This window comes from Zophobas morio, unplaced genomic scaffold, assembly GCF_036711695.1.
Source record: "Zophobas morio isolate AGI-343-1 ecotype UQ-CSIRO unplaced genomic scaffold, CSIRO_AGI_Zmor_V1 ptg000006l, whole genome shotgun sequence".
Lineage (NCBI taxonomy): Eukaryota > Metazoa > Arthropoda > Insecta > Coleoptera > Tenebrionidae > Zophobas > Zophobas morio.
In genome coordinates, this window is record NW_026972111.1 from 7,383,048 (window position 1) to 7,406,072 (window position 23,025).

The 23,025-nt window shown below is 33.1% G+C and overlaps 1 protein-coding gene across 4 annotated transcripts in view; it reads left to right on the forward strand.

Annotated features, from left to right (window-relative positions):
- Positions 1 to 23,025, forward strand: part of LOC135123475 (protein dimmed) — a 182,229-nt gene that overhangs the window by 34,637 nt on the left and 124,567 nt on the right. Inside the window, exon 1 of one of the 4 annotated variants that reach the window (XM_064048144.1) lies at positions 15,556 to 15,748. The exons of the other annotated variants lie outside the window; for them this stretch is intronic. The gene's annotated coding sequence lies outside the window, so the exon portion shown is untranslated. Of the gene's footprint in view, positions 1 to 15,555; positions 15,749 to 23,025 lie in introns of those variants that run through there. 4 annotated transcript variants of the gene reach the window in all.

The following is a 23,025-nucleotide window of genomic DNA, read 5'->3' on the forward strand; positions in this document are numbered from 1 at the left end:
CACTTTCACTGTAAAGTGTGCGTTTTCTGCAGGATTTGCTTTTGGAATGATAAGGAAAAACACCTGTTGAAGGGAGTGCTCCGACATGCATATGTTTATGTTTTTCCCCTTTCAAAATGGGGACAGGGTTAGGTGAAGTGTTATTCCCTAGCGAGATAATAATCAGAGATAATTCCGTAGGGAGATTTTGTGTATGCTACACGTGAATGTTTTTTTGCTCGTAAAAAAACACTGTCAGTTTACAACCTGTAATATTTATTTTCAAACGTCATATAAATTAAGATTTATGTGACATTGTTGACAAGGTATAGGTGTCATTTCTCTTAATGCCAATTTTGAGCGATATGTAAGTACATACTTCGCTGGATTGGAATATAATTCATTGTAATCAAAAATCAGACAATGTCAGTTGGGAAGTGAATAAATTAATTGCCAAAATTTTATCGTATTTTTATAGTCAGATCAAACATTAACACTCTAGTCACATATCAAGCCAGACGTAAATCTAATAATAGTTTTTTCTGACTTATTATTTTATTATATTTTTAGTATTAGTAATCATTGTTAGTAAGTTAAAAATTTTTTTAGTTTATATTAAGGTACAGAAATTTGAAAATTATTTTTTTTTTTTAGTACTCGAAAGTAATAATTAAATACAAAACTTTATTGGACATATTAAACTATTAATATTTCTAGTACAGGCGGATCTATAGGGATGCTTGTGATGCTGGAGCATCAGACCTCCGAAGGTAAGGGGCCCCCTTCCGTTTAAATGTAAAAAAAAAATGTTTCCAAAAAAATTAACGGAAAATCTAGAACTTAAAAACTGAAAAATTAAAATACCTATCGAAAAATTGAAAAACCGAGAAATTGAAACATCAAAAAATGGAAAAATTGAAGAACCGAAACATTGCAAAATCTCAGAACCGAAATACTGGAAAACTGAAAAATGGAAGGAAAATTGAAAAATCGAAAAAATGAAAAAATTCAAAACTGAAATCTTGAAAAACTGAAAAATGGAAAGAAAATTGAAGAACCGGAAAAGTGAAAAAAATCCGAAACTGAAACATTGAAAAATCCAGAACTCGGAAAATTGAAAAATCTCAATTGAAGAAAGAATTGAAATATCAAGAAATAGAGAAATGGGAAAATCAAAAAATCAGTTGATCGAAAAATTGAAAAAGCGAAAAATTTAGAAATATCAAAAATTGAAAACTGAAAAATAAAAAAAAATTAAAAATCATAAATTTGAAATATCGTAAAGTTAATAAATTGAAAAACTGAAAATAAAAAAAAAAAATCGTATCAAAAACTAAACATTCAAAAAATCGAGAAATTGAACAATCAAAAAATCAAAACATTGAAATCCCAGTAAGTTGATAAATAGGAAAATTTCAAAAACAAAAATTTTAAAAATGCAAGAATTGAACAACAAAAAAAAATCTAAGCCTGATAACTCAGAAAATTGAATGATCGAGAACAAAAAATCTAAAATTTAAAAATTCGACAAATTGAAAAATCATGGAACTGAAAAATCGAAAAGTCGAGATAGTGAGAAATCTAAAAAACCTAAAACTCTAAAAACTGAAAAATTAAAATATTGAAAAGTTTAAAAACCGAGAAAACACAATATCAAAAATTTGAAAAATTGAAAAAACGAAATATTGCAAAATTCCAAAGCTGAAATATTGAACAACCTAAAAATGGAAGGAAAATTAAAGAATTGAAACAGTGAAAAAATCCCAAACTGAAACATTGAAAAATTGAGAAATGGAAAAATGGGAAAATCAAAAAAATTTGTCTAAAGAGTTTAGACAGTAGTTCCCTCGCTATTGGAAAGGTGACGACTGCATGCCTATTATGTTTTTTTTTCACATTAGATTTTGAAGCATTCGGTTTTGTAGTTCCTGATGAAATCAATAAAATAAATTTCCGCATTCATTAAATTTTTTGAGTCACCCTGTATATCCGAATCCAAAAAATATTAATGGAATGATAAATTACAAGAAAAGACTCATCATATTTTGTGAATTTTAAATAGGATTATACGGCAAACTTTTGAGCTGTCGTCATCAATTTTTTGGAGGGGATAAGCAAATATATTTTGACTAAAAATTTATTATGCTCTTTATAACCTTAAAACATTTGCAAGATTTCAATGCATTGGGTTCTGTAGTTCCTGATCAAATCAATAAAATAAATTTACGCATTAATTAATTTTTGGGGTCATCCTGTATATGCAAATCCAAAAAACATGAATAAATCACAAGAAGAGACTCATCATATTTTATACAATTTAGATAGGATTTATAGCAAAATTTTGAGGTGACGTCATCAATTAAGTAAATATATTGTGATTAAAACGGTGCTGGTTTAATAACAAAAAAATATTGTTCGTCTATAAAACAAGCTCGTCTTAGACAAAGTGTTCGTAAAAAAAATATGTCGTAAAAAAATTACGTATGCTGGTCCCGACTGCGATTACGGTTTAAATATTTTTTAGAAAATCCTGTCATGGATGTAGAAACATTTGTGACAGCCAAAGAGGTTTTTTTGAGAAAATTATCTTTGAATTTAGACCAAATTGAAATAGATACTAGGCAACAGACACATTTGGGCAAAAGAAAGAGAAATTAGGGTTACGGCTTCAAATTTTGGACGTATTCACAAACTTAGACCGACTACAGCAATAGCTAAAACTGTGGAGTCTCTGTTGTACAGTACATTTAGAGGTAATAGTCATACATACTATGGACAGCAAAGTGAGGAAAAAGCTGTCAAGTGTTTTGAAATAAATAAAAATACAAAAACTGAACGGTGTGGCTTGTTTATTTCAAAACAATTTCCTTACTTGGCTGCTAGTCCAGACAGGGTTCTAGAGGATAGGAGTGCATTAGTCGAAATTAAATGCCCTTCAAAATCGCAAGATTTGTCTCCCGAAGAAGCGGTTAGAAAAAAAATTATCCAATTTTTTACATTGACAGACAGAATTGAAACTAAAAAAAAATTATGATTACTACTTTCAAGTCCAGGGACAAATGCTTGTTACGGGTATTTCACAAGTTTATTTTGTTGTATGGACACCCAAAGGAATAAATATAGAAAAAATTTATAAAGGCGAAAAAATATATATAAAAAGATGGCAGATAAACTTGGCAGATTTTACTTTGGCGCATTATTGCCCAAAATAATTGATTCAAGAAGAAAGAGGAACCTGCCTTTGCGAGAGATTTTTTTAAAATAAATAAAATTTGTTTCTATTTTTTTATGTACTTTAATAATTTGTTAGGAGTACATTTTTCATCACCAAGACTTGCATATTTTTATTATAAATATATTTTGAAAATGATCTTTCGGCAAATGAAAACATATACGAGCACTTTTTTCGAGTAAACAATGAAGGGAGAAGTTACTGGGCGTAGGGCTTTTTTAAAACACCTCCTTTCTGGGATAAGTAGTAGATACACTTAGCTACTTATACGTGTTAAACAAAAGCTGTATTTTATATATTTTTTATTATTATTATAAATATGTTTATTAGTTTTATTAATTAACAAAGCAAAATATATATTAACAATAATATTACAATGAATTTTTAGTAATCATGTGTATTGAATTCAGGATCCTGAGTGGAGTAAAAATATTATAGTTCCCCAGTTTTAATTCGGTTTTATGATAGTACCTCATTGCGTAAAAGTTAATTTCCTTAACAATAGATTACTACGGCCGGTCCTGGCGGCTTGTTATAAAACTGAGTTCCTTGCCGTAAATTAGAAAAATCAGCCGAGAACTCTAACAATGAGCTTATGGTAGAGCAGACGATAAGGGTTTTACCTGGAAAGTCGCTTCCGTAAATTTTAATGGCGCTCCTATCGGCAAAGTACTGAACTAACTGCTCAAATTCTGTCGAATTGATACCCATTTTTTTCAATAACTGTTAGTTTTGGTTAAAAACTCTGCTAACCAAGAGATCATTAATTTTCCTCTGATATTCCTGTTAAAATTATTCGACGTATTTTGCATTAATTTGTGGTATATTTTGATTTTAATAAACACATTATTATTTAAACATATTGTACCACTAACAAACATTTAATGACTCTGCGCCCTGTAAAAAGTGATGTTTTGTCCATGTGCGAATTTTCAAGCGATTCTATGATAGTTATGACTCAAAAAACTTGAAAAGAAAACATACAATGGTGCATTTTTTACGATATTTCTCAGCCATATTTTTTTAGTTAATTGAACTGGTCTCTGCCGTCTAGAATATGAAAAAAGCTGCAGTTTGATGTATGATACATCTATATTAATATCATTTTTTCATAGAAAAAAACAAAAAAAATGTTATATCTCGTCTAGCGAGTCCCCTTAACTATGAATTGCAAGCGAAGGGGTTTAGCAGTAAAGTGGAAGAAAATTATAGTAATGCGAAGAATAGGATTAAAATTTATAAATATTCGGACGGCACAACAAGGACTAGTCCACTACAATGTCGTGAGAAATTTCTCGTGGAAGTTCTTAATCGATTCTTGGGCACTTTAATAACCGAACTCACCAGAAGAAAAAATGTATATAATGAACTAGTAAAGAAATTCAAATTCTTAACGGACCTTACAAACAAACATGTAGCACATATTGACGAAGACAGCGTTGACTGTGTTTTACAGTGTTACAATGAGGACATCGAATTAGGATTGAAGAATGGATGTTTACAATTTAAGGAATATTTAAAAATTTCTGCTGACTTAGCTCAGAAACGTACTGTAACATGTTCAGATACACTCGACTGCATTTTAAAAAAAATCTCATTGACATTTTCCCGAATCTGTACACAGTAGTTAAGATCTTCTTGACAGTGCCAGTGACCAGTTGTGAAGCTGAAAGAGCTTTTTCTAAATTGAATTTTATTAAAAATAAATATAGATCGACAATGAAAAACGAAAGACTAAGTTCTTTGTCGATTCTTGCAATTGAGAGTGACATCACAAGGTCAATTACGTATGACAGCGCCATACGAACGTATGCTGACATCAAGTGCAGAAAGAAAATTGTTATTTAATTTGTTTCTGTTTGTTTAAGTATTATATTTTATTTTTGTATTTTTTGTTATTGTTTTTTTATATTAAAGTATTGAAAATGTGCAATTAAATAATAGTATTAGGCCCCCAACAGTCTAGATCCACCTCTGATTTCTACCACTCTGGGATCTACATTTTCTTCCCCTTGGGAATACTGCGGTCAAAGACATCTAACGGCAGTGAAACAAAACACCAACTTCCTACTGTACGGACTAAATTACCCACGATTTTTAAATGTTTGGAGACGCTCGACACATCTATTTGCAGTGAGCTTGGATTCTGTGATATTATTAAGATAGAAGCATAAATGAAATTTAATGGATAAAACTCCCCTTGACAGCATTGTCGAGCAAAAACTACTCAAGCTGGAATTTACATCTTGAAAGCTTTCACGAACTGAATTAAATTACCGATGGTGGAAACACTTTTTATTTGTTCGTAAGCTGGCGTTGTTTTATGTGAGATTTGTATGGCACTTTTAGTGCAGAGAAAAAAATCGAGAATCACGATTCCGTCCCTGACCACCAATAAATTTTTTTGGTCTTTAACAAATATTCCATTTACGAGGTATCTTGATTGAAATTTTTCGAAATTAATTAAAGTACTCGTAGTCCTTGGGCTGTATTGGAAAATTCTAAGAATTTCAAACGTTCTTATCGGCTTGGAAAAGATGGAAAGATCGATGGATAAGTAGCAACAATACATTTAGCAGAGAAGTCTGTTTCTTGAGATAAAGAGTTTCCTTTGTACCGCGTCGAAAGTGCTGATAAAAAAAACAGTAATCTCACATTAATATAAAATATGGTAAGCCAATTTGTTTATCTGGTGTCACCGCAAACGCATCATTTATCTACCTGTCTATCTCCGAATTGTCTCCAGAATTCTAACTGATTAAAATTCGATATCTTTAAACGGATTTCCGTTTACGTTGACGGATTTAAAGCACACTTCTTGGAGTCTTTTTGTGAGCATACATTAATTTCCGCATCCGTGCCGACCCATCGCAACAAAGTACATCGGCGCTAAATTCAAACTGGCCCAAAGAGATTAAGATTCTTAGCTTTTCGATTTTAGGATTTCTCAGTTTCTCGATTTTTATTTATTGTTCAATTTTTCAGTTTTCGATTTTTTAATTTTACAGTTTTTCGATGTTTATTTTGACATTCTTCAACTTTTGAATTTTATAATTTGTCGATTTTTCTATTTATCGATTTTTAATTAATCAGTTTTTCGATTTTATAGTTTCTTTTTTTTTTATTTTTCAAATGTTCAGTTGTTTTTTCAATTATCGAAGTTTTCAGTTTCTCACGTTTTAAGGTTACTATTTTTAAATTTATCGGTGTTTCAAGTTTCGTTTTTTCTATTTTTGATTTTCAATTTTGCAATTGTTCGATTTTTCTGTTTTTTAAATTTTCAGTTTTTTCATTTTTCAGGTTACAATTTTTCCTTTTCCAATTATTGATCTCTAAATTATTCGATTTTGAGTTTCTTTATTTTTGCAGTTCTTCGATTTCTCAATTTTTAAATTGTTCGGTTTTTCAATGTTTCTTTTCGATTTTTCAGATTTTAATTTTTTGATTTTTCAGTTTTACAATTATCCGACTTTCTGATTTTTTAATAAGTTTGTCCTTTTGTTGAAAAATTAAAAAACGAAAAATTGAGAAAATGAAAAATTAAAAATAAAGTACTTCCAAGAATGTAATTCCAAGTTGTTTCGTTTATTCGATTTTTTATTTTCTCAATTCGAGATTTTTAAATTTTTGTTTTTTTTAATTGTTAATTTTTCCATTTTTCTGTTTCGTTTTTACATTTTTCGATTTCTCGATTTTTTGGATTTTCGATTTCCATTGATGATATTGTTCAGTAAAATTCTTGTATGTTTCGATTTTTTAATTTGCAGTTTTTACATTTTTCAGTTTTTCGGCGTTTCGTCTTTTCGATGTTACAATTTTTCCATGTTTCTTTTTTATAATTTCTTAATTTTTTAGTTTTCGGTTTTCATTTTAAAATTTTTGGATTTTGAAATTAATTTTTTTTGTATTTTTGATTGTTTAATTTATAGACGTTTTTGTTTTTCGTTTTTTCAATTTCTCGATTTTTAATTAATCAGGGTTTTCAGGTTTCAATATTACAATTTTTCCATTTTTCAATTGTTTTTTTAATTATCCCATTGTTCAATATTTGAATTTTTTCATTTTTCGAATTTTCAATTTTTAAATTGCTCGATATTTCAAGTGTCATTTTTCAGTTTTTAAGTCTCATTTTTTCGCTTTCTTTATTTTTTCAATGCTTCGATTTCTCAATGTTTTGATTTTTCAATTCAATTCAAAATTTCGGTTTAAATAAATTTGTCTTTTGTTGAACAATTAAAAAATGAAAAACTGAGAAAATGAAAATTAAAATTGAGAATTTGAAAAATTTTATATCGAAAAATTGCAGAATTGCTTCGTTTGTCGACTTTTCGGTTTCTCGATTTTTAATTAATCAGGGTTTTCAGGTTTCTATATTTCAGTTTCTCGATTTTTCAATTGTTTTTTCAATTATCCACTTGTGTAATTTCCCATTTTTTCGATATTTCAAATTTCATTTTCAATTTTTGATTCTCATTTTTTCGGTTTTTTCAATTTTTCTTTATTTTTTCAAATCTTCGACTTCTCAATGTTTAAACTGTTTGATTTTTCAATTTTATAATTTTTAGACGTTTCAGTGTTCTGTATTTTCTGATTTAGAAATTTTTTAATTTTTCAAAATTTCGGTTTGAATAAATTTGTCCTTTTGTTGAACAATTAAAACATGAAAACTGGAGAAAATAGAGCATTAAAAATTGAGAATTTGAAAAATTTTGCAGATTTTCGATATAAAAACTGCAATTTGTTTCTTTTTGGTGATTTTTTCAATTTCTCGATTTTTAATTATTGTTTCTTGATGTTTCAGTGTTACAATTTTTCGGTTTTTCAAAAGTTCAGAGTGAATAAATTTGTCCGTTTGCTGAACAATTAAAAAATGAAAAATCGAGAATTTGAAAAATTTTATTCGAAAAATTGCAGAATTGTTTCATTTGGTCGATTTTTCAATTTTTCAGTTATCTGATTTTGCAGTTTTATTTTAAATTTTTCCATATTTTTACAATTTTTCAATTTTTCGGTGTCTCGATTTTTTAGTTTTTCGATTTTCATTTTGAACTTTTTGGATTTTTCATTTTAAAATTTTTGTATTCTTCATTGTTTCAATGATACAATTTTCAGAATTTCGAATATTTCAGTTCAGATAAATTTGTTCTTTTGCTGAAAAATAAAAAACACGAAATTGGAAAATTAAAACCTAAAAGTTAAAACTCAAAAAATTGTAAATTCGGAGAACTAACAAAGCAAAAATGGAATAATTGAAAAATCGTAAAATCGAAAACTGAAGAATCTGTAAAATTAACAATATTGGAAAAAACACTTGAATGCACACGATATTTGAATTTGGCGTCCGTTTGAATGCGTTTTGTTGTGATTAGTCTGCTGTATTAAAATGCTGTTTAAAAATTTTCGGTAACAGTAGCAAGGTCTTTCAGATCGTGTATTTTCCGACAAAAGGTCGTTTAATTTACCATAGGTATTATAACATTTTATCAGAATCTATAATTTTTTTATTTAAGTGTGTTCAATAAAATCTACTTCCGGATAGCGCACTTCACTTAAATTGATTCACATAAATGACATAAGTAGTAATAGTGACAAATCACATTCTTATCTCAGTCTATTAAAATGTATTGTTTCTCACTTTTAACCTATGCTATATTTTTTTTGTACAGTTATTAAATTGTTGATATGCGCTTGTAAATGGAAATAAAATTCTACAATTTTTGGGGCTCCTTCGAGATAGCGCGGTGGAGCCATTGAGTGATAAGGTAGAGAACTGAAAATTAAGTGGATAGGTGAAGATAACACGGATAGCTAGAACAGTTGGAACAAAATCAGAAACGATAATTAGTAGATACTAACAATTTATTAAAGGAAGGTAATGACGCTTGACAGAAAACCTTGACATGTCTTCGCATTTTTAACCCTTGGGTATCGTCAAGGTCTGATAACAATTCAGAAGAACCAAATTATGGAACCGTTAGAAGTGAACTCAAGTGGAGTTTTGCCCGCAATTGTGATGTCGTTATTAAAATGTGTGATGTTCTGCATCGTATTGTCATTGAACTTATTATCTACTCCTACCCCGTATTTTCCAAAGCGTCACTTAATTTGTCTGATAAGGTTGAGAAATCTTTTTTCCTTAAACATATTTAGATATAAGTTAAGCTGGTTTCCATTCTTAACTAATCTATGTAAATTATTCATCCATCTTATTAATCCGCCACAATTTCTGTATCTCCGCGGTGAATCATTTTAATCAGTTACCCGAAGCAGGCGATGGATTATTGTTATCTTCGATAGATTTGCTTAGGTAATGATTTTCCTTTACTTAGTTCTGTTTTATTTACATCCCATGATAGGACAGAAAGAATACTGCAAGCTGAAGAACAAATTTTGGAACGCGTCGAAGAGCCCGACTCAGCACCTGCCGACTTGCAGCTGAAGTTGAAGTTTCTCAGTTTGTGGTACATCGTACATTAATACCTATAACAAGACACAATCCATACCACGTTAAAAAGTGCAAGCTTTGATTTTCCACGTCGTGTAATTTACTCCGAATGATTGTTACAGCAATGTCGTGAACGCCTTAACTTTTCAAATTGCATCCTGTTTACGGATGAAGAAGGATTCACTTGGAATACTGTTTTCAACAGCGACGCAACATTTGGTCCGATGAAAATACACACGCATGAAAAATGGTGCCCGAGTACAATTCAAAGTGTTTAACAATTACGTGTATCTGATATTGATTTCGCATTATCGTGCCTTTTTTTAAAATACACACTAACTAGGCTTTCTGATTAAAAACGATATTGTTAACTTGTCAGAGGGCAGTAAACTAAAAAATTGTACTAAAACTACGTGAATTAAAAAACATATTTGATTATTCCAAGGATGTTGAGAACGACCAGTGTTTTTTATTCGAAAAGAAAACTTTAAAATAATCAGTGATTCCTAAAGTTTGAGGTTGTAACGAAAACGTTGATATCTCGATGGAATAAATATGTAAACGTCAGTATTTACAATGTTAAAATATAAACAAGTAAAAGTTTCGGAAACAATTGTGGAATTTGTTGTACGACTCTCCTACTCGTGTTGTGTTATACTTTGACCTATAATTAATAACTCATTGTAATCCAGTCAGTCGCCCGACTTTTACGTTTTCTCGACCTTTCATGATCTCTAAAGTACGAAGAAATAGGTCTCCTGTTTCCGTCTGTCTGTCTGTCTGTCTGTCTGTCTGCCCGTCTGTCTCTCTGTCCGTCGGTCTGTCTGTCTGCCGTCCCTATTTTTATTAGACAGAGAATCTCCGAAAGTACTGGGCCGATTTTGTCAAATTTTGTATTTATATTAGGAATATCATGTAGATTGTAAAATGCTAACCAAAATTTGTCTAATCAGCGCCACCAATATGATGTCGTCACTTCCAAATTGTACATAGTATATATAGTATAGATTGTATAAAATAGCATAATCTTACACGTAGTTTATGACTCCGTGTTGAGTTTTTACCCAAAACGTCCGGATTTTTGGAAAAAAATCAAAATTATAGAACATTTTGCAATTTAATTTTGAATCTGCAAAACAGAATGCTTTGAAATCTTGCAGATGTTTTAAAAATTAAATTTTTATTCAAAATATATTTAGTTATCCCCTCCAAAAAATTGATGACGTCATCGCAAAAGTTACTATCTAAAATGTGCAAAATATAATCAGTCTATATTTTTTAAATTTGCTTAAACAGGCCGACTCAAAAAAATTAAGGAATGCATGAATTTATTTTATTGATTCAATCAGGAACTGCAAAACCGAATCCTTTGAAATCTTGGAGATGTTTTAAAGTTATCATAAGCATGGTAAATTTTTGATCAAAATGTATTTGCTCATCCCCCCTAAATAATTTATGACGTCACCTCAAAATATTGCTGAATAAATCGTATCGTAAATGTGCAAAATGTAATAAGTCTATACTTAATAGAAGTATATAATTAATATTTTTTAAATTTGCTTATACAGGGTGTCTCAGAAAAATTAATGACTGGGTTGTTAAAAAATAAATATCCAATCAGATTTAGGAATTTAACTCGTTACTATGGAAATGTGCAATTTAACGCCTTTTAAATTTAACAAGTATTCATAAGTTTAATAGGGGCAAAATCAGTCTTATCTTAGCACGTGCTAGCCCCGCCCACCCGCCCCCTACATTCTCAGAGTTTGGGGGTATGGCATTTGCCAAAATCAGTCTTATCTTAGCAGGTACTATGAGGGACATGGAATTCTGGGCAGTCTGTAAATGCACCTTTAGCGTCAATATGATTAATATTTTCGAAAAAACTGTCAAATTAACTTTGAAATATATCAATTGATTCGACATGCCAGCTGTATCAATTTTTAACAAATCTCGAGCAATAGCTGCATGTCAATATAATTGAAACAAATTTAATAAAGCTTCCACTTTGTCAGTGTCAAAATGAGAAATACGCCAAACTTTAAAAGCGTGGTTATGAATATCTAAGGCCTGGTTTAGAAATTTTGACAATTGTGTGACACCTCTGCCCACTTTTCCGTGTCCCCGATGGTACAAGCCCCGCCCACCCGCCCTCTGTTTTCTCAGACGGTATGGTATTTGCCAAAATCAGTCTTATCTTAGCAAGTACTAACTCCGCCCATCCGCCCTCTGTTTCCTCAGAGGATATGGCATTTGCCAAAATCAGTCTTATCTTAGCAAGTACTAGCCCCGCCCACCCGCCCTCTGTTTTCTCAGAGGATATGTCATTTGCCAAAATAAGACTTATCTTAGCAAGTACTAACCAGTACTACCCTCTGAGAAAGTAAAGGGCGGGTGGGCGGAACTAATACTTGCTAACACAAGTATTATTTTGGCAAATGACGTATCCTCTGAGAAAATAGCGGGTGGGTGGGCGGGGCCAGTGCTTGGTAAGATAAGATTGATTTTGGCAAATGACATACCCTATGAAGGGTGGGTGGGCAGGGCTAGTACTTGCTAAGATAAGACTTATTTCGGCAAATGACATATTATCTGGAAAAGTAGGGGGCGGGTGGGCGGGCCAAGTATTTGTTAAGATAAAACTGATTTCCACCCTATTAATCTTGTAAAAACTTCTGAAAATAAAAGGTATTGAAAATTTAAATAGTAACGAATTCAATTCCTAAATCTAACCGAAGCATGCAAAATATGATAAATTTTTACTTGTGATTTACCATTGCATTCATATTTTTTAGATTTGCTTATACAGGTGGCTCAAAAAAATTAATGAATGTGTCAATCTTTAAAATAAAAACTCAACTGAAAAATGCTGGATATGTTTCACTGTACTTCACGAGCGAGGGAAGTTCTGTCGAAACAGCTTTCAACCAATTTTTTATACATATAGTGGAAAATTTGAATACGGGTTTAGCACATAACGGGTGTTCATTTAAAAAATTCAAGTTGCCATTGATTTTTACTTCCCGTGCGTAAGCAAAGGAAGTATTGCTATTGAGTTCGTCGGCTGACTCTCTACTTTTGCATTACATATCATGACCTCTAGAGGATAAAGAAATAGGTCTCCCGTTTCCGTCTGTCTGTCCGTCTGTCCGTCTGCCCGTCTGTCTGTCCGTCTGTCTGCCGTCCCGGATTTATATTAGACAGATAATCTCCGAAAGTACTGGACCGATTGTTGTCAAATTTTGTATTTATATTAGGAATATCATGTAGATGGTAGAACGCTAACCAAAATTTGTCTAATCATCCCTACCACTAATGTGATGACGGCAGTTCAAAATTATGTATAGTAATTAGGTTTTAAATTGTATCAAAGAACATAGTCTTACACATGTAGTTTATGATTCCGAAATGAGATTTTACCCGAAACGTCCAGTTTTTTGGAAAAAAAAAAACAAAATTAGGAAACAACATTTTAATATTTAATTTGGAATCTACAAAACCGAATGCTTTGAAATATTGCAGGTGGTTTACAGTTATGATAAGCATGATAAAATTTTAATCACAATATATTTACTTATCCTCTCCAAAAAATTGTTGACGTCATCTCAAAAGTTTGCCGGATACATCCTATCTACAATGTGCAAAATATGATCAGTCTATATTTTCTAAATTTGCTTAAGAGATGTTTTAAAGTTATCATAAGCATGGTAAATTTTTGATCAAAATTATTTGCTCATCCCCCCTAAATAATTTATGACGTCACCTCAAAACATTGCTCAATAAATCTTCTCTTAAATGTGCAAAAAATGATGAGTCTATACTTGTAATTTATTTTTAATATATAATTAATATTTTTTTAAATTTGCTTATACAGGGTGTCTCAGAAAAATTAATGACTGGGTTTTTAAAAAATAAATATCCAATCAGATTTAGGAATTTAACTCGTTACTATGAAAATATGCAATTTAAGACCTTTTAAATTTAACAAGTTTTTACAAATTTATTAGGGCCTTATACAGTCTTATCTTACCAACTGCTAGCCCCGCCCACCCGCCCTCTGTTTTCTCAGAGGGTATGGCATTTGCCAAAATCAGTCTTATCTTAGCAAGTACTAGCCCCGCCCACCCGCCCTCTGTTTTCTCAGAGGGTATGGCATTTGCTAAAATCAGTCTTATCTGAGCAAGAACTAGCCCCGTCCACCCGCCCCTATTTTCTCAGAGGATATGTAATTTGCTAAAATAAGACTTATCTTAGCAAGTACTAGCAAGTACTACCCTCTGAGAAAATAAAAGGCGGGTGGGCGGCGCTAGTTCTTGCTAACATAAGCCTTATTTTGGCAAATGACATATCTTCTGAGAAAATAACGGATGGGTGGGCGGGGCCAGTACTTGGTAAGATAAGACTGATTTTGGCAAATAACATACCTTGTGAAGGGTGGGTGGGCAGGGCTAGTACTTGCTAGGATAAGACTTATTTCGGCAAATGACATATTCTCTGGAAAAATAGGGGGCGGGTGGGCGGACCAAGTATTTGTTAAGGTAAAACTGATTTTCACCCTATTAATCTTGTAAAAACTTGTGAAATTTAAAGGTGTTAAATTGCAAATTTCCATAGTAACGAATTCAATTCCTAAATCTATCCGAAGTATATTTTTTAGATTTGCTTATACAGGTGGGTGAAAAAAATTAATGAATATGTCAATCTATAAAATAAAAACTCAACTTAAAAATGCTGGATATGTTTCACTGTACTTCACGAGCGAGGGAAGTTCTGTCGAAACAGTTTTCGACCAATTTTTTATACATACAATGGAAAATTTGAATACGGGTTGAGCACATAACGGATGTTCATTTAAAAAATTCAAGTTGCCATTGATTTTTGTTTTTAAGTAAACTCTGAAATTCAAATTTATGATCGATGACAACTTCAAATATCAATTATGATATTAATCATCTACATGCGTTTTTTGCTACGTTTCCTTCTACCAAAATGTCAAAGTAAACTTGATGATTTTTTTAAATTAATACTCGTTACTCATCAACTAAACAAGTTGTGAGGCGTGGTTTTGTTTATGAGAAGTTTTTTATCATTGTTTCTTCGGTTTTTAATTTACAAAAAATATAATTAGTTTATTAATTGACTTAACTGTGCGTGGATCCGAACCCCGAGTTCCCGGACCGTCAATTTAGAACATTTGTGGTCATCAGGACAAATACTGTTACATCTTTAATTCTCTTATTATTCCCACAAGCTCTCCTTTCACATCATTCTATCGTTTCACATTCATCCTTCACCAAATCCTTCCGATTTTTGTCGCCTTTTCCATCACGTTTTCCATTCCGCAACAGTACAAACCCGCATTGCCACAAAAATACCGCCCGAATCGATACACTTTCACTCTAAAATGTACGTATTCCGCAGGATTTGCTTTTTATAAACCACCTGTTGAAGGAGGTACCACCGACATGCATTTAAATTTACAGATAATCCGCTCGAATAGAATTTTCCGCGAATTTCGCCTCGATCGCATAAATTCATAAATTTTTATTCGGATGAAAGCGTATCGGAGCGATTGAAACGTGTCGTTTCGAGACGGTGCGGTTTTTTCGAGAATGTCATTTCCTCGACTGCTGAGTTCTTACAAGATTAAATACTTATCGGACAAATTGGAGAGGATTTTGTGTACTTTGTTTTATTGACATTTATATCTTGAGCACCCCACTTTCTGCTCGTTATCGACGATAATATCGCCGATAATAAACGGGCAAACAATGGGCCGTATTTTTGCACCGAATATAACGGATACAAGCTCGTTGAGAAAAGTTTTATTGCCGTACCTGCGCTGTGGATTTTTATTTCGTTAAGTGTATTGCTTTTAGATTTCATGGCAGTTATTAAACGAGGTCTGAGTTAGTTTGATAAGAAATGAACGAACGTTGTGTGGTTTTTGGGCGAAATTTCTACAGCGGAATGTAAGTCGTACGTTCGGCCGTATAACTTCACCGGAAATTAAAGTGAAACGTGTTTATTGAAAATTTGACATTCTATATATTGAGTTGAAGATAAATGTGAAAGCAAATTTTACCCTCTCAGTAAGTACTCGTCTTGTTTTCATGACCCGCTCTAATCGTAAATATTTTATAAGAAATACGAACATCGCTCGTGATTATTGCAGCGCAGAAAAAACGACTTTAAATAATACTCATTTGCATATTCACGTTTAAAATCTAAACGACGTGTTTCCATGTCAAGTAATAAAAAAAGCAATACAATATTTTTCCCGGAACCGCTACGTGTGTACTGAATTTTTCTAAAATTTTCTTAACAGTCAGACCAAACATTTTATCGCAACTTTCCCGTGATTCGTTGCCATAAAATTGCCCCAAATCACGTGTTTCCGTTGCATAACTTAAAAAAAAATGCAGTTTAAATTTTTTATTGAAGCTAGTGACGTTGCTTCGAATGACGAAAAAAAAGAATTTTCTACCTAATTCAGTTTTACGTCCACGTTATCAACGTAACACCAAATATCCATTGTCGGAAAAGTTTTTAATAATAGCGTCATTGTTAGGAGTTTATTAACATTTTAATGTGTGTTGAATGGGTACTCCTACAAAATACGACGTAAATAAATGCCTGTTTCATTCCGAAGTTTAGCCACATTTATTGCGGTAGAAATGTTATCGGGCTTATAGGACTGGTCTCGGGAGAAAAATTCGGTTTTCATTGCGTGTCTGGAGGTTTAAACCGTGATTATGGGTATAAATTTTCGAGAGGTAGCGCTTTGTTTCGTGAGAAAGTCTTATAAAATTTAGGATTTTTTTACTATTGTCACAGGGGCGTGATCAGCGCTTAATTTTTTAATTTTTGGAATACTTAAAATGGTTGATTTTGAAAAAAAAATGTACGAGCAAATAGGACAGATATACAGAATGACCGGCTTGGTCACATGATCTTGCACCCATCGCCTTTTCCTTCAGGAGACATTCAAAGTCGATTATTTATAAAACCCCGCCCGTTGGTCTCAAGGATTTACAAGAGGGAATTTTTAAAGACCGTTCACAAGAAACATTTCTGGGCGTAGGAGAGGCTATATTTCATGATAGGTTGTATCACTGCTAATGGAGCGTTTCTAAGCGATGAACATTGTATCATTCTTTTTCATAAAATAATTTATTTTATTATGTGACAAATGTGTGAGTTCGATATTTTACGAAATCGATACGTTTAGAAAAAACAAATAATGCCGGTCACAGTGTAAGAAGAAAAAACTTAAATTAGTATAAAAGGGTGTTATGAATTTTGATTTCTTTGGGGAAATCTTGACGGCTAGGGTAAAAAATTAAGGCGGATTCAGTGGCGGCGTAAAGGATGGTGGCGGTCTGGCCCGGGTACCAAGCACCAAGGGGTGACAACGGCTATTCACTCGCCCAGCTAGAGAATACTTATAGATGAATTACTCTGCAAAAACATACAAAAAAAAAAAATCGGGACGGTGGACAGACGGACAGACACACAGACAGACGGACAGACAGACAGACAGACAGACGGACAGACGGGAACTAGAGACCCATTTCTTCGTACTCTAGGGTTCACGAAAAGTCGAGAAAATGTAGAAGTAGAGAGTCGGCCGACGGACTTGATTCCAATACTTCTTTGGCTTACGCCTGGGAAGTAAACATAATTCCTTGATAGATTTTAAGAAGAACTAGACCATCGTTAAAGAGCAATCAATGGTATTCTCGTGTAGGGTAAGCGAAGAAAAACGTTGCTTCTCCGGTGGGAATCGAACCGCACATTTACCGCGTGCCGGGCGGGTGCCCTTACCACTAGACTACGGAGGAGCTTATCTTTTTCTCTTACCACTACTTATTATTGTGTCGCCACGCTCGCAATATTTGGTGTTGTTCAACCTAAAGGTCGATTTATAAATTTGTCGTTGACGTTGCCGTTGTAAGATAAATACGCAGCGAAGGTATGCGTCGTTTATATCATCCGTTGACGTTGCCGTTGAAAGTTGGCACGCCGGTTGAGTGACGTTCGACATGACCAACTTGTAACTTTCGCCGTTACGTTGCCGTTAACGTTGGGTTTTTAACCAATCAAATTGTCGTAGAATGCAGTGCTGCCACCTTGAAAGAAAATCCCCTGAAGTAGGGGGGACATTTTTCTGGTTGACAGCACAAATTCCACGAAAATCAAATTTTGATACAGATAATGAGGTCCACTAATATTAAGCCATTTAATCACCTGCTCACAAATACCTTCATATTTTAAAAAGCTGCCATCATTTTCTACACTGTAGCTTTCTGTTAGTTCTTATGTATTGTTAAAGATAGTTTTCGACGTTTAACGAACGAATTTTGCAATTATGGCCCGCCTCCTTGGCTCACGACGAATAAAAAAATCATCGGAATTGAGATAGGGCGGGTGGGCGGGGCTTATATATTGCCTTTGTTTCTTAATAAACACAGTATTCTTTGAACAACACGATACTCGAAAACACGTTTTTTATTTCTTGTATATAAATAAGGATTTTGCAATTAAGCTCCTGCCCTTGGCTCACGAGACTAACAACGAATAAAAAATCATCACAATAATTGAGACAGGGCGGCTGGACGAGGTTTACATTTTGCCTTTTTTTCTTAATATGTGTAGTCCTCTATTCCCAACAAGAAACTTAAAACATGTTTAAAATGGTAAATTTGTATAGAGAAATATCGATTTTGCAATTACGCTCCGCTCCTCGATCTGACAACGAATGAAAACTTTTCCCACGTAGTCCCAGAACTCCTTTTCCTTTTTTCGCAACCCTTGGACATTCCAAAACAATACCTTCACCCCTTTTTCTCCTAATTTTGTACCAGCTTCCCTTTTTCCGATTTCCCTACCTGCATCCTTTATTCCTTTTTCTTTGTAATGTATTCTTCCATTTTTCCTCCTTTTCGTTAATATGTGTAGTGTAGAATTCTTTTTACAACATAAAAGGTAAAAAACATGTTGAACATGGTAAATTTTTGTAGGAAAATATCGATTTTGCAATTAGGCTCCGCCCTCGGGTGTGACAACGAATGAAAAACCCATCACGATTGAGGTCGAAACGGATGGGTGGGGCTTCCCTTTTGGTTTTCTTTTTTAGTTAATACATTTAGTTTTCTTTGTAAGTATAACACGATTACTTAAGAACATATTTCAAATAGTAATTTATCGTAGAAAAATAAAGATTTTGCAATTAAGCTCCACCTTCTAGGAGCACGACGAATAAAAAAATATTGAGATAGGGCGGGTGGGCGGGGCATATATTTTGCCTTTTTTTCTTAATATACATATCCATCATTTTCATAACAAGAAACTTAAAACATGGTTAAAATGGTTTTTGCAAGGAAATATGGATTTTTCAATTATGGCGCGGCGCCTAATTGCAAAATTGATATTTCCTTATACAAAATTTCCATTTTAAACATGTTTTAAGTTTCATGTTGTGAAAAGAGATCTACACATATTAAAACAAAAAGATAACATGTAAGCCCGCCCACCCGCCCTGTCTCAATTGTGATGAATTTTTATTCGCCGTGAACCAATTTTTTGCTGTTATGGATAGCGCTATATACAACAACTAGTGCACTTTATGTAGTATAAAAAATTTATAAAAATAAAATATTTTCTAAGAAAAGTTTATGTATATTGGCTGTGGGTCAGCTTCATTGCTCTTCTGCGTCTCGTCCTGCTACTTTCCAGGATACATCGGGTATGACGTAGGAAAGAACGCCATTACCAAAATCGGTCTTATCTTAACAACTACTAGCCCCGCCCACCCGCTACTTTTTTAGAAAACATGTCGTTTGCCACAATCAGTCTTATATTAGCAAGTATTAGCCCCGCCCACCCACCCCTTCTTCGTTCCAGTGATTACTCTTAATATTGTTCAGTCCTATCTTAGCAAGTATTAGCCCCGCCCACCCACCCCTTCTTTGCTCCAGTTACTACTCTTAATATTGTTCAGTCCTATCTTAGCAAGTTTTAGCCCCGCCCACCCACCCTTTTTTTCTTAGGGGATATGTGATTTGCCAAAATCAATCTTTTCTTAACAAGTACTATCACCGCCCACCCGCCGTCTGTTTTCTTAGAAGGTATGTCGTTTTCTACTGTCAGTCTTATTTTAGCACGTACTAGCAACTCCCACCCACCCTTTATTTTCTTAGAAAATATGTCATTTACCAAAATCAATCTTATCTTAGCAGATACTAGCTCCGCCCACACGTACTGTTGTAGGTACTACTTATTTGCTATAACATTCATTTCTTATTTCTGAAGACACAAAATAGAGAACGGGTGGGTGGGCGGGGCTAATTTTAATTTTTTCATACAGAATCTTCTATAGGCAAGCAATAGCCCCGCCCACCCACCCCCTCTTCATTCCAGCGATTACTCTTAATATTGTTCAGTAATTTACCAAAATCAGTTTTATCTTAAGAACTACTAGCCCCACCCACCCACCCTCTACTTTTTTAGAGTGTATGTCGTTTGCCATAAGCAGTCTTTTCTTAGTAAGTATTAGCCCCGCCCACCCACCCCTTCTTCGTTCCAGTTACTACTCTTAATATTGTTCAGTCCTACCTTAGCTTAACTGCAAAATACTTATTTATTTACAACAAATTAAAAACATGTTTTTAAGTATCGTGTTGTTCAAAGAATACTATGTATATTAAGAAACAAGGGCAAATATAAACCCCACCCACCCACCCCGTCTCAATTCTGATGATTTTTTTATTCTTAGACACCTAAAGCACCTCCAAAATGGTAAATTTTTGTAGCAAAATGTGGATTTTGCAATTAGGGTCCGCCCTTAGATCTGCTAACGAATGAAAACTTCATCATTATTTAGATCAGGGCAGCTATGGGTCGGAATTAATCTTTGTCTTTAATTTTTTCTTAATATACATAATAATTCTGGGAACAAGACGATTCTCAAAAAAATGTCTTACATGATAATTTCTTGTTGCAGAAATAATACGAATTTTGCATTTAAATTCCGCTCGTTTGGCTCTCGACGATTTAAAAAAACACCTTGCCTTTTTTATTAATATACGTAGTCGTCTTTTAAGAATAAGAAACTTAAAACATGTTTAAAATGGTAAATTCTTGTAGACAAATATGGAGCTCGCAATTAAGCCCCGCCCCTTGATTTAACAACGAATGAAAAATTGTTCACAATTGGGTATGGGTGGGGCCTAATTTTGGCTTTATTTTTTTTTCTTGATATGCATAATATTCTTTGAACAACATGATACTCAAAACATGTTTTTAATTTCTCGTAGGGAAATAAGGAGTTTGCAGTTAAGCTCCGTCCCGTTGGCTTACGACGAATAAAAAAAATCATCACAATTGAGTTAGGGCGGGTGGGCGGGGCTACATTTTGCCTTTTTTTCTTAGTATGTGTAGACATATTTCGACAACAAGAGACTTAAAACATGTATTTATTAGTATAATAACTTATTATTAATATTTGCCTGCTTCTGTAAAGCTTATCGAAAATTGCAGACTTATACTTCTATCGAATAAACTTCGACCATTTTTTTTTTTCATTGTTGTCATGTCCTTAGTAAATAATGTACCATTTATTCCCTCTTATTTTCACATTCATTTTGCTTCTTCTTCTTCACTCCAGTTCATCTTTAATTCTTTCCTTTCTTGTTTTACCCCTATTATTGTTTCCCTTTTAGCTCTTCCTTTCTTCTTTTATTTTCAACACCCTTTTATTTTTATCCATATGTTTCTGCGAAACCTTCGATATCAAAATTCGCTATATACTCCCAACAGTCAGTCAACAAATCTGAGTTATATCTGTAATATGAACTCATTATTTATTTATTATAAGTTCATTAATGACAAAGTGGACGGGTGTACTTACTTAAAACCGATATCAAAAATAAATATTTAAAGTGATAAAGGATAACAATTAATGGTAAAATAGTAATATCTACTACTATTTAGTATTTTCATTTTACCAGGTGTTTAAATTACACAGTTGTCTTGGATGGGTATTAAAATGTTAAAAGTCAAAACTGTATCAATTTTAAACAAGTATTCAAATTTAAACACCACTGGATACCGAAATATCCACCCTCTACTAACTTTTTCAGATTTGTACACTTGGTCGATGTCACATTTTTATACAGGGTCGCTAAAATATATATAGAATACTGAAGTTCTATTTTTTGTAATTTTTTCAGATTTTATACTTCATTTGTTTTTGAGATGCACGCCTAACTTTTATGAATGTGTTACAGTTCTGAATTAAGACAAAATTCTTCTATTCAAAAATTGACAATGGTGCTTTACATCTTGAAAACAAATCCTATCCTATCCTATCCATTCCCCAGATATTCAACTGCTTTTACACTTTTTAGCAACCCTGTATAGGCATGTTATTTGATATTTTGTGGAAAATGCGCTAATGTTCTTACACATTTTCCATTGTTTCATTGTTTCACTTCTCGTTCGGTGTTTCAGTTTTAACTTACAGCTCACACTTTACACAAACCTTAATCGTGATGAATAAGTTGACCTCAGAAAAACCGCATAATACGATCATACCCTCCCTTTAGCCACTTTCTTCTTACAAGACATTTACAAAACTTATCCTTCTGCAATTTTCCTCTCCCCATTCGATACTCTCCGCAATCGTACGTAATCCCAAACAAATATTTCCTCGACTCAAATCATTTCGCAACCAAAACAATCAGCATTGTTCAGGTAAGATTTATCCAGGCGTAAGAATGCAATAGGTGCAGCCAATCTTTCAAAAAATGACAATTCCACGCTCGCGAACCCAACAAACATTCTAAATGTTATTCACAATAAAAAGATAGCCGCTATTTTTAACCAATCTCGAGAAAAATACGACTCGCGTCTCAAACAGATAAGAAGTGTTTACGACGGAATTCCATTTATACCGTGCTCGGCGATTGGGAATCACAAACGGCTTGGGGCGATCCTCCATCTGGGTCTTAATCATAATTGTTAAATATTTGCTCTCGACATCGCACCATTAATCTTGTCGGGACGGATTTTACTCGAATTAAAAATGGAAAAAGTACGGGTACAGCAGAAAAGTAATTTGTTTGCGGGGAGTTTGGCACCGAGGAGAGGTTTTTACGGGATTTCACAATTTTCCTGAATATGTACTTTCTACTGGGTTTTAATGTTTGTTAAAATTATTGTTATTTCTCATTTACCTAATACGTGGGTAATTACGCTACACATTTATTTATTTATAAATTCTAGAGAATACCGAGTTTAGAAACCCAACTGTTAGACACGAATATAGAATTGCGACACGAGCCTCGGCGAGTGTCGTAACATGAGT